Source organism: Micropterus salmoides, unplaced genomic scaffold (genome assembly GCF_014851395.1).
Source record: "Micropterus salmoides isolate LMB-PRFRI ecotype aquatic unplaced genomic scaffold, ASM1485139v1 Ms_hic_scaffold_19, whole genome shotgun sequence".
Taxonomy (NCBI): Eukaryota; Metazoa; Chordata; class Actinopteri; order Centrarchiformes; family Centrarchidae; genus Micropterus; species Micropterus salmoides.
The window spans coordinates 24,670,250-24,682,907 of record NW_024041039.1 but is presented as its reverse complement, the minus strand read 5'-3'; the positions used below and the strand labels follow the sequence as shown (position 1 = coordinate 24,682,907).

At 41.2% G+C, this 12,658-nt stretch overlaps 1 protein-coding gene across 2 annotated transcripts in view; it reads left to right on the top strand.

Annotated features, from left to right (window-relative positions):
- The window catches only part of lrfn5a (leucine rich repeat and fibronectin type III domain containing 5a), a 112,725-nt gene that overhangs the window by 44,417 nt on the left and 55,650 nt on the right, over positions 1 to 12,658 (top strand). For both annotated transcript variants that reach the window (XM_038729594.1, XM_038729593.1), the window contains one exon: positions 6,494 to 6,593. The gene's annotated coding sequence lies outside the window, so the exon portion shown is untranslated. The remainder of the gene's footprint in view (positions 1 to 6,493; positions 6,594 to 12,658) is intronic.

Here is a 12,658-nt window from a genome sequence, read left to right as displayed (position 1 = left end):
TCAAACTATTTCTGTTTGACGGCCGTATGTGACAGCTGCTCAAGTGTCAAGATTTGCTGCTTCTCTCTTGTTCATATTATAAGTTGGATACTTAGTTTTCTCAAGAGATGGCAATGTTGGTCATTCAGTACACCACTTTGGTACAGATACCTTAACAACTATAGGATGGGTTGCCATGGAATTTGGTGCAGACATTAGTGGTCGATGTTCAAGTCTTTGGTTTAGCTCTCTAACAGTTTGGCTTTCCTTACAACGAACATTAGCCTACAGCCTCACAAACCTGCTAGCAAGGTTGAGTCCTCACTGACGTTGAAGCAAAATAAGCAATTCGAAAGACACGCCTTTAAGATCTGGCAGTTTATCATCAGAATTTGTGGTCATTCTAAACTACACTGAACAAAATTATAAATGCAGCACTTTTATTTTTGCCCCCATTCGTCATGAGCTGAACTCAAAGATCTAAGACTATGTACACAAAAGGCCCATTTCTCTCAAACATTGTTCACAAATCTGTCAAAATCTGTGTTAGTGAGCACTTCTCCTTTGCCGAGATAATCCATCCACCTCACAGGTGTGGCATATCCAGATGATGATCAGACAGCATGGGTATTGCACAGGTGTGCCTTAGGCTGGCCACAATAAAAGGCCACTTGAAAATTTGCAGTTCCATCACACAGCACAATGCCACAGATGTCGCAAGTTTTGAGGGAGCGTGCAATTGGCTGACTGCAGGAATGTCCACCAGAGCTGTCCACCATAAGCTGTCTCCAAAGGCGTTTCAGAGAATTTGGCAGTACATCCAACCGGCCTCACAGCCGCAGACCACATGTAATCACACCATATCCAGCATCTTCACCCCAAAGATTGTCTGAGACCAGCCACCAAAGACTTTTTGCACAAACTGTCAGGAACTGCCTCATGGAAACTCATCTGCATGCTCGTCGTCATCATCTTTGCACAGCCATTGAAGAGGAGTGGACCAACATTTCACAGGCCACAATCAACAACCTGATCAAGGAGATGTGTTGCACTGCATGAGGCAAATGGTGGTCACACCAGATACTGACTGGTTTCTGGACCACCCAGTACAGAGACACTGCACATTTTCAAGTGGCCTTTTATTGTGGCCAGCCTAAGGCACACCTGTGCGATACCCAAGCTGTCTGATCAGCATCTTGAAATGCCACACCTGTGAGGTGGATGGATTATCTCGGCAAAGGAGAAGTGCTCACTAACACAGATTTTGACAGATTAGTAAACAATGTTTGAGAGAAATAGGCCTTTTGTGTACATAGAGAAAGTCTTAGATCTTTGGGTTCAGGTCATGATGTATGGGGGCAAAAACAAAAGTGTTGCGTTTATAATTTTGTTCAGCATACATAATGATGACCACAGCTGGTGAATGTGTTGAAACGAAGTAATCGCAGGGTTTGTGTGGTGTGATTAAAATTTTAAGGAAAATAATGAGGCCTTGCCATTTTTTGGTGTATTTTAAGGAATGTGAATAGTCAAATTACAAAACACTGCAAAGCCAGAGATAACAGCAGCTGTTGCCAAGTCCATGTCAGTGCAAACCTGCTGGTTTCCAAACCCACAGTACACACTTCTGTAGTCTGACAATCGCGCAGTAGTTCTAGCTCTATGGTGCTTCCAAGTGACTGGATGAGTTAATGTGAGTAAATGTGTGGGAGAATCCATACTGTGCTCTATTACTACTGAGTGGGTTTGACTCTAACATGCCCTGCACTAATTAGACTTACTCATCTCCCAGTTCATTGTAAACACATTTTTTCCCACTTGATCTGCAAAGACAACATGGTACATTTATGAGATAAGCCTAGTCAGTATGATCTTTATTGTCACTGAGGGGATGTGAGGGTGTGTGGGGGCGACAGAGAATACAGGTGTAAATTGGAGACTGAAAAAAGACAAAAAGAAGACAGGAAAACATAAATGCAAACACAAGAATTAGCCTCTTTACAGTGATAATAATAAAATAGCACAGTTCAGGCCAAAGGTAGTGAAACAGAGACACTTCAGAATCTGCCCCATAAACTTCAAATGTTCTTAGATTAGACTAGATTAGGTGGATGGCAAACAGGAATAGGAATAATGCAATCATTCGTCTGAAGGTAGGACTGAGTGGGAACATTGTGCATGACTGTTGCACTGTGATTATGGCACTTGTGTGTGTCTGTGTAGGAACATCTAGGACATATATATTGTGGAACAGATGGAATTGTCATAATTTGATGATAGCTATTAAGACATACGGCCTCTGGTGCGTTATGCAACTCTTCTCTTCTCCTCTCTTCTCTGCAAGAACGACCCCAAGATCAGATGGTATGTGACATATTTTTGACTTCACGTGGGTCAGAATCAACCTCTGGCTAATTTGGCACAAACCTCTTTGCTACATGTCAGACAATTAGTTAAATGCTTCTCATCTTCATTTTATAGTGTGTTCATATTTGAGATGCACCTGATGTCTTAATTATTGTTTGATTTGTTAGTTTGCAGTTGTGCTTGGTGACTGTTATGAAACATATAAAAATAAATACTTTTTATTTTTCCAAACAAACATTGCATTAAAACCTTAGTGCTACATCTCTTTTGTTGTTTTAAGTAATAGCTGAGTGGATCCAGACCAAAACAACAGCTTGTATTAAAAGAACATTCTCGACATTCTTCTAAAAATTCCACAACTTGTTTGTGCATCTGTTCCAGTGGTGCGTTAAATATCACAGCAGCACAGATCAGACGCTTTGCCTGCCTTCTTTATATTTATCTCTTCTAGGAACACTGGTTACTGTTCTGCTGCAGTATTTATTTTAGCCTCTGTTTGGTTGAAGGAGTAGCTGTTCTGAAGCTTCTTGACTCTGAGAGGGTTTTGAAGAACTATTAAATTTCACCATTACTAACATTGCCCAGAATGAATCACTTCATTTCAGGTTCCCTTAGGGGGGTCGAATAGGACCAAAATCTTCAATCTATGTAATTCTATATCACTGTAATGGTATATATCACGGTGCATCAATAGATCACACAAGTTTTCTGATGGAACTCTGTATTCAGGTATTCAGCTATTTGAAACACACCTAATCCATTATTTGGAATATTTTACATTTGTAACAAAATATACTTGACTGTTTTCTATTTCTAAGCTTAGAAATGAATTGAAGGCAAAGCCATTAATTCCGTCTATACAGTCCTGGATAGACCGGAAAGCTTAAGCTGTGAATCTGCAGTGCAGTGCTCTACACAGATAGACACACCCACAAACAGACGCTGTTCTCCTGCTCACTAACCTGTTTCAATAATTCACAAGAGCAACTTGCTGGCTGGCTGGCTGGCTGGCTGACTGGCTGGCTGGCTGGCATTGGGCTCTATCTATGGACTTGGTCAACCGTTATTTCAGTGTGTTTGAGTATGACAGGTTTTACAGTTTACTGACTGGAATGTATGTAATTCTTTCTAACCCAGGGAATGATATCATGTTGTGATAATTGGTTGGTACATTGTCCTCACTTTGACTGCAGGAAACTAATATGTCTGTGGAGTCCATAAACTGCCCATGCTGTGAACTCTAAAATAAAGAAATAAACAAATGCCCTGAGGCTGTGCAGCCCAGTTATAGCTTTCCCTTGTTTGGACTTACATAAGATATTAAATAATTGAAAGTAATTCTTTTTTGGAGACCTTTTTCTATGGACAGCAAAATTCCATGTGGGGATTCGTCAAAGCTTTCATCATCATAAGGAACCCATGTTGAGTAATGTTTCTGTGGCATGTCACAGCGGGTGTCCAGGCTCATTAGGATTACGCACTCTTGCGATGTCCACACCAAAAGTGAGTAAATGTAGACTGACCCTGGGGATGCAGGCTCATTAGACTGCACCAGTTGTCTTTTCCCATTGGGAATGTAGCTGTTGTCTGGTGCAGCTTTAATGCTTTGTGCTGTTATGGATTTCATCAAAGTTTAATGCAGCTGCTGCAATTGTCAGATTACTGAAACATGAGTTTGACGGTGACTGACACAAGACTTGTGACGAATATCTTAGAAGGATCTAAAGCCTTTTAGGCATACGAATAGTACATTTCAAGCATAGACAGGTGAGGTAGATGAGATTAGCTAGATGACTTTTATTCGTCTGTTTGTGTCTGTAAATAGCTTTCGCAACAAAGTATGGTGTGGAGTTACATAATAGCCTTGGACTAGTGTCTGCTGTGCAGGCAAATTGGTAGAGCACTTTCCACTTTTTAGCTGCAGTCGAGCTTCTTTCAAGGTCATATTCAGGGTAGAACATCATTTAAGGAGTTCATAAATAAACAACTGTTTGACGAAGTAAACAGACAATATTTAATTCATTAAATCAATCATTCAGTAATTTGTGTTATTTGGCTGCAATGTATGTTAACAACAACAAAAAAAAACCAACAAATTAGCAAAGTTGGGTTGCTGAATATACAGTTTGTCCTGTATGTACCGATCCAACACAATCATGTCTCTCTTCCCAGTCCCCAGTGGATGTAAAGCTTGAGTCCTTGCACGCAGGACAGGGTGTGGTCCCGCATATTAACACCAGTCAATCACGTTCGCTACTCCTGGCAGATTTGCTGACAAAGAGGCTCTCTTTTTCCACCGTATAATTTAGTTAGGTGCTTTTCTGTTTTTCCAAGGTCACACGAAGAGGGGGGAGATTAATAAATCACAAACCTTATTCATCATTCAGTTCATGTATCATGCATTCATCTATCTACTGTATGCATCTATCTAGCACATGTTTTAAAGTGCAGTATGCTGCTGTACAGGTCCAATAATTGGAAGGCTTTAAGTAACTTTTTATACCAATACTGTAACGCACTCATGTCAGTTGAGATCACAATAAGAAGTAAATAAATTGTGTTTAGACAGTCATATATTAGCAATCCAGTGGGCAGATTTAGGAACGGTTGTGCTGCTGAAGGAGGATTATTGGCTGAGTGCGATAACTCTTCGTTTCTGTGTGTGTGTGTGTGTGTTTGATCTTGCTGATAACAGACACCACCATGCTATAGATGTGGGAGCAATCTCTAACTCTTCTGCATCTATCTTTATCTCCTTCCATCTTTCTCTTTTTCACGTTTGCATTCACCCTCCTTTTCCGCTTTTGTTTCTGTCTTCTGGTCACCCCCACCACCCACCTTCTCTCACTGTTGCCATCCCCACACCTTCCTTTCACCTGCTCACCCTCTCTTTCACCTCACTTTTTGCTCTCATTCTTCTCCTCTTTGCCTCGTTTTGAGCCTTCCCTCTCTACCTCCCTCCAGCAATCCCTCCGCCCTGCTGGCTCAGCTGGTATAGAAGCAGTCTTTGTTTCAGCTGTGTCCTCTATCTTTTGAAGGAGAAAAGCTGAAAAGGGGGGCGGGGGGACAGGGTAGGAGAGCAGAAAAACCAAAATGGGATATAAAGAAGAGATGTTTGGGAGGATTCGTTGTAACGGAAGACATAAAAAAGAGGAGAAGGATGAAGGAAGGAAGAGGGATATCTTTGGATCAATGGCCAGGGCTGTTCAGGTCATTGATATCCAGTAGCAACAGCATGTGATAGCAGATTTCCTGTGTGTGTGTGGGTTTGGGTGTGTGAGTGTGGGTGTGTGTGTGTGTGTGTGATGGGGGGGGGGGGGGGGGGGGGGGGGGTAGGACATGTGCTCTCAACTTAGCACACTTCCACTTGGTTCAATGGTGCACAGTTGCAGCACTTTAGTTCTCAGTCAAACACCAGCCAAGCTGTGTATTGATAATTACGCTGGTTTTGAACACAGTCATTTCTGGAGAACCCTGCACACCTTTACTGTGCTGTAGGCCAAGAGGTAGTCAATAAAAACTACAACAGGTTGAATCTATTCTCACCTTCAACATCTCATCCTGGTACATCCTGGTACTACCAAACATAAAACCAAACTCTCCTGCATAATGAACCACTGCAGCAAGATAATCGGCTCACCACAAACCCCCTTATTTGAACTGTACAACCGTTCTGTGATCAGGAAGGCCAGCCTGATCACAGGGGACCCCTCTCACCCTCTCCATCACTCTTTCCAGTTACTGCCATCAGGCAGACGATATAAAGTTCCACTGGCCAGGAAAAACATTTACAAGAAATCCTTCATACTGTCTGGAATAACCACTCTGAACAACAACTAAATATAGACATTATACAGCTGCTGTTGTTATGTAGGTTTTAATTGTGCGTTTGAAGTATGTGTTTAAATATATGTTATAAATGAGCCTTATCGAAGGAGAATTTCTGTCACTGTTTTTTTGGACAGACAATAAAGCTATCTATCGATCTGTCGATCTATCTATCTATCTATCTATCTATCTATCTATCTATCTAGTTCTGTGAGACACAATAAGTGTTTCACTTAGCCGGATGTTTTTTTATTGAATATTTGCTTTCTGAGTCCAATACTGAATACCCATTTCTTCTTCTTTTTTTCCTGTTCTATAGTGAGTGAAAACAGAAAGAAGATTTTACCCTCATCCATGATGTTATAGCTGCGGTAACATGTGAATCCTGAAGCAGAGTGTCCGCTTTTACATCTCTAAAGGTAAGGTACTCTGGGTGGTCGTTTCTTATGGGTTTGCTTGAAGGAATAGTTTGACATTTTGAGAAATACACATATTTGCTTTCTTGCTGAAAGTTAAATGAGAATATTTACACCCCTCTCATATCTGTATGCTAAATATGAAGAGTACAGCCTACAGGTAAGCTTAGTGTAGCATAAAGACTGGAAGCAGGGGCGAACAGCTCTGCTCAAAGGTAACAAAACCTCTAAAGCTCACTGTGTTAACATGTTATGTCTTGTTTGTTTAATGTATTACAGGAAGTTTTTGCACATGGTCAAGAAATTCTGCTGTGGACGCTTGTACTAAAATACTGTTCCTCTTGGGACTAAGCTTTTCCAAATTTAGATTTTGCAGTTATTGGAGGGCAGGCTAGCTTCTTTTTCATGGTAGCAAAAACTCTGACTAGTCAAAAGGAAATCAGGCTAGATCTGGGTCAAAGCAAGAGGCTTTGTATTTGTGATCTGCATGCAAGGCTGCCTTAGTTTGGTCCACGGGTTAAGACTGGTGGAAACCACGTTAGCATTTTGGCTTCATCTTTCTTTGTTTGCCCCTTTAGTGGAAACCCTAATAGTGTCATTTAGTTCTCTGTGTGTTCTCCATGGAAACTGGACTAGTCCTTTTGGCCCTGTAGTGGAAACCAGGCTAACTTGTCATACAATTTGACAATTTTAGTAAGAATCAGCAAGGCTTGAGGTCTTAGCCAGTTGTATGGTTGTTCTTCACCTTAGGCCTAGTTAATAAATCTTCACATGTCTCATTCTCGCTTACTTTTTTCTCCCACCATTCCTTTGCAATCATCTCTTATCTCCAGCTAATATTTTCCGTCAGGGATATGGTAGCTTGTCATCTTCATATAGGCTTTCTCCACCTCTAACCTCTTTATCCCCCGAGACTGTGCTGCTGATTCCCTCTCCCCTGTGCCCTCTCTCTCTTTTCCCTAGCCCGGTTTCTCGTTCCCTCTCTTCAGCAGGCTGTTAGATCTACAGCTCTAACCTCGATGCATCCCTTTGGGATGTGGCTGGCCGCTGAACTCAGCTAGTAAGAGGCAGGAGGAAAGGAAAGAGGGAGAAAGTGGGGGAAGGAGAGAGAGTGGGGGAAAGGTAGAAGGTGTGCAAATGAAGAGAGAATGTGTCTTTCTAACTACCTATCTATGTGAAACTTTAATTATGGCTGAATCTGTAATCTTTCTATCTTTTAAACCTTGACACTACATTCTCAAAAACTAACTGGATTAATTGAAGCGGGAAACAGAGGATGAGAAGCACAAGGTGTGTATGTGTTTGTGTGGGCGCTATACATTTTTTAACAATGCCTCAGGCAAATGTGAAATCTGCTTGGACCCTAACAATCTAAATCTAAACATCTCACACAAATGGATATAAAGGGTGTTTGCTGGGACATAATCATAGCTGGAGGTGGGAGATTCCCACAGCATATTATCTAGTGATAATAGGTCAGACAAATGTGTGTGTGTGTGTGTGCTCGCGTGTGTGTGATTGTTATTGTCTTTCATTATTATTCATCACCCAAACAATTATACCTCTTAACTCTTATCCTGTTTTGTTTTTCACATAATGGCTGTGTCCCTTCAGGAATCATGGCCCATCAACACAGTGATCTCTTAATTTAGCCACATATTTATAGCTAAATGCTTAAAATGTAAATACATACGTTGTATTGTTTTCTGTGGATTGCATAATCAAGCTTTAATCATTAATCATATTTACGGATATTGTTAGGTCCCGACCTCTAGTGGTCGCGTGACGGTAGTCCGTGTAAGAGGTGGCTGGAAGTAAAATCAGAACTTTTACTCCAGTCCAATGTGAAACAAAGTCCGAGTTGATTTATTTAAAGTTTTAAGTTAAATAATATTGAGTTAAGTCACATGCATAACATTACTTACGTCATGTGACTTAAGTAATGTACTTATTTGAACCCAAACAACGACTATTTCCAATACCTAACCATACTACGACCATTTCACAATGTTAACCAAGCAATTAACGTAATGCGCTTGGGGACAATTGCATGGGACAATTTACAATCGACCTGTTGTTTAGGTATGAGGAACTGTTGTAGATACATATAGATAATGGCAAATCTGCACCATGGACCCTTTAGTTAGATCTTGAGGCATGGGACATAACACGCTTTAATAAAATGAACGAGTGGCGTAGTTGAAATTAAAAGGGATAATGCACATGGCCACATTGAGTACAGTAAGTAAACTGGAATAATATACACTGCACATGTGTGAATGCGTGGGTTTCGGTTCACCTAGTTCATCTCTCTTTTCAGCACCTGTCAGTCATCCTTTTCTGTGAATATGCCGACACACTGAGGCTTAGAAACATCGAGAGATGTTTCTCAGTGCTTGAGGGAGAGAGGGAGTGAGCGACGTAGAGACAGACAGAGAGAGAGAAGTGAGATCAAACAACAGCCTCTGTTTGTTTTATCTTTTTAATGAACAAAGTGCCACACATTTCAATGCTTTGGAGTTCACTCAGAGGACTATACGCCGATGGGGGAATTCAACCCGCAGCCCTCCATCTTCTGAGAGCAACTTGAACTAACGCTCTCTTGAGAGCTGGGTCAACCTGTGTGTATGTGTATGTGTGTGTGTGTGTGTGTGTGTGTGTGTGTGTGTGTGTGAAGCCCTCAACTGCTCAGCAAAACAGATCAAAGTCAAAGTCAAGTCTCCCTCTGTCCCCTACTCTGAATGGAGGCATGGATGGATGGATGGATTGGGGGATGGAAGGGAGGACAGATGAAAAGGGATGAGACGGAATGACTGACTGAAAGTACAAGGAGTTCAGAATGGATTGACGGACATCAGGGGTGGAGAGAGTATGTGAAGTGGAAGTAGATGGATGAAAGGGTGGACAGATGGCTTTGACCTTTCCATCACCCTCTTCAGACCTGGCCCTATAAGGTGCAGATTTAGTCACATGTCCTCTCCTTCTTTCTTTATTTGTTCTCTTTTTTCCCCTTCTTCTCTTTTTAAGATTTTCCAGATAACCATCACTTTCTTCTTTGTTCTTTAATGCTCTTTTAACCCCCCCAACCCCCTTATTTCTTGTCCAGTTTGTCCTCTTCTTTCTTCTCTCGTTTCCTTTTACTTTCTTCTCCTCTTTTTGTGCTCGCTGTCTCCTTTTTGAAATTTATCATCTCTTTCCTACTTATCATTTTTTCCTGTCTGATCTTCATCCCATACTGTGTTTTCCCCTTTCCCTTCCCTTTTCCCATTTTCTTGATCACATGCCATCTTTCTTCTCTCATCTCCTGCTTTCCTCCGTTAACCTCCTCGTTACCTCCTCCTCTGGTGGCTTGTGACCATGCATGAGCGTGTGTGATAATCTCGCCACATTGTGTTTGTGTGTGTGCGCGCGCTCACTCCCAGAGAGTTGAAAGACTGCCTGGATCCCTCGGGGGAGTTTGGCAGCCGAGACCTGCCGAGGCCCAGCCAGGCCTGGGTCACCAAGCTAACCTCTCCCCCCTGCTTCGCCTCTGGCACTATGGGATAATAGGTGTGAGAGGTGGAAGGGAGGTGGAGGAGAGAAGAGATGAAAGGGAAGAAAGCTAGGCGAGGAGGATAATTCATACATGAGAGGAAATGCAAATACATAAGACACACACCCTAAGGTATTTAGTTAGTCATACTTAAAACTCTTCCTCTCACTCCCTCTTTCACTCTGTTGCTCTTTTGTGCGGTTGTTAGTCACGCTCCCAGCACGACACAGATACCTGACATGATGCTCAAAAGAACACTTTAGAAGAATCTGAGATGGCATTTGGCATGTGCGTTATAAAGGAAATAATTTGAGTTGAGTTGACTCAAGGTTTGTGCAAGGTAAATGTGAGATTGTGTAATGACATTATCAGGTTGACCAAGCAGGTGTTACAGAATAGTGAGGTGTAGAAAGATTTGTTGAAACAAAACAAAAAAACATGACAAGAAAAACATGGCATGTAAAAACACAAGCAACAACATCATAAAAATTGTCAATAAAACATAAGCAGTAACAGATCAGAGTCTTGTGTAGAGGTAGAAGAAGTATTCAGGTCATTATGTTTGCACTATTTGAGAATGTACCCTATGTTATTTTAAACAACGTGTATATTGAGATATATATATAGTGCATCGTGATGTAGCCTAAAAATATTGCAATATTATTTATAGGCCATATCGCCCACCCACAGGAAAAAGCAGCAGTTTCAGACATGTAATGACCCAGTGACACAGAAAAACTCCTCTCTGAAAGATAGGAGGAGAACCAGTCCAGGGCGCTCCCACATACACCCACCCACTGCCTAAGCATTTCAGTCAGAATGCTGTGATCTACAGTATCAAAAGCTGCACTAAGATCTAGCCGCACCAGAACAGAGCATTCACCCGCATCAGAAGACATCATTATGTGATTGGAGACCCTGAGAAAAGCTGTTTCAGTGGAGTACTTCTGACAGAAACCAGATTAGAATTTATCTTAAAACAACTAGTGCCATAAATAGTCTCTAAAACATTTCATAACCCTCTTCAGCTCTACCACATATAGCACTTTCTCCAGGAATTACTCTGTGTAGGGAATCTGGATATAAGTAGGTAATATCCAAAGTGTGTGGATTGACAATGACAATGACAAACATTACTACATTAACACAATAGCAAGTAGGCCTTAAACACAGAACATAGCATCAGTGTCAATACCTACCGTACAGTATCACCAGGCAGCCTCAGCGCAGACTGGATGTTATTACAAAGTGACTGTGATAGGTTTATACAAGTGTGTATCTTACGTGCACGGGGTGTCCTCTTCCCATGAGTATTAAAAGCACTTGGGATGAAGTGTACAGCAAGAAAACACATTATCAAAGCCACACAGAAAAGTATCGATCTTTTAGACTTTTCAGTGTCTTGTAAACAAAATTAGATTTACTGATCCTAACACACTAATACATTGTGAACATGTTTAGTTTTACATAACAGTACCTACAAAATATCAGAAGAAAAAAAGTAGTAGTAAGTATCCCTTTCGGGTTGGGCTGATTGGCCAATTCAGTTTTTCTTTCCTGATCTACACGTGCCTTTACAGGAACTGCTGCTGTTTCACCTTTTGGGTATCATGTCTGCCCACACACCTGTATAAAGTTTAACACAATATAAGGATTCAGATAACAGTTTAAATGTGCTTTTGAACCTACTATGCTGATATTTACTTTGCAGGGCAAATGGCACTTGAAAACCATGAACAGTGTGCTGTTCTTTCAGGGAAAATGTATAGAATTTACATTTTCTTCCAACCCCAGACGCTGAAGAGAGCACATTTCCCCCTAGTAACATAAAAGAGAAAAAAACATGGTTACATGGTGTCTTTTTATGAAGTAACAAGAGAGTACTCCTACCCGACAATTTATCCACATTTGTTTCTAACGATTAGACCAAGATTTACCAGGTAGATTGCCAGCAATTTTTTTACATTTACAGTAAAAGTGGAACACATGCTTTTCCTGCTGAATACTTGGATAAAGTAAATGTTATATTTCAAACAAAGCTGCTAATTTGCCCTGTTGTTTCTGTGGTATTAGGGCCATTACTTCTTATTTATGAGATTCTGAAATGCAGTACAATCACAAAGAATGACCCTCGGGTCTTTGTTATCTTTTGTATAGGAAGCGAGTTTCTGCCTCTATTACTGCTTCATCACGTTGCACACAGTCATATTATTTCTGACTTCCTCTCGAAAACTCTTGGCTTTTCTCTCTATCTCTCTGTTGTTCTCTCACCGTAGGCAGCAGCAGGAAATGGAGTGTGTGAAACAGGATGTGAGGGTAGCCATGTTTGTTTATTGTACACTGCAAGCCCACAGCCTGGCTAGAAACCACTGATGGATGACAAAAATGGACAGGGACAGTGCGGTTAGGGATTTGATTTCACTAGGGTTTTTTTATGCTTGTGACGACATTTCAAAGTTATAAAAGGTTCACAGAAATGTCCAGTGCTGCTCAAAAATTCAGGCAAAAGGTTAAGAAAGAGTTGAAAGGGAGCATT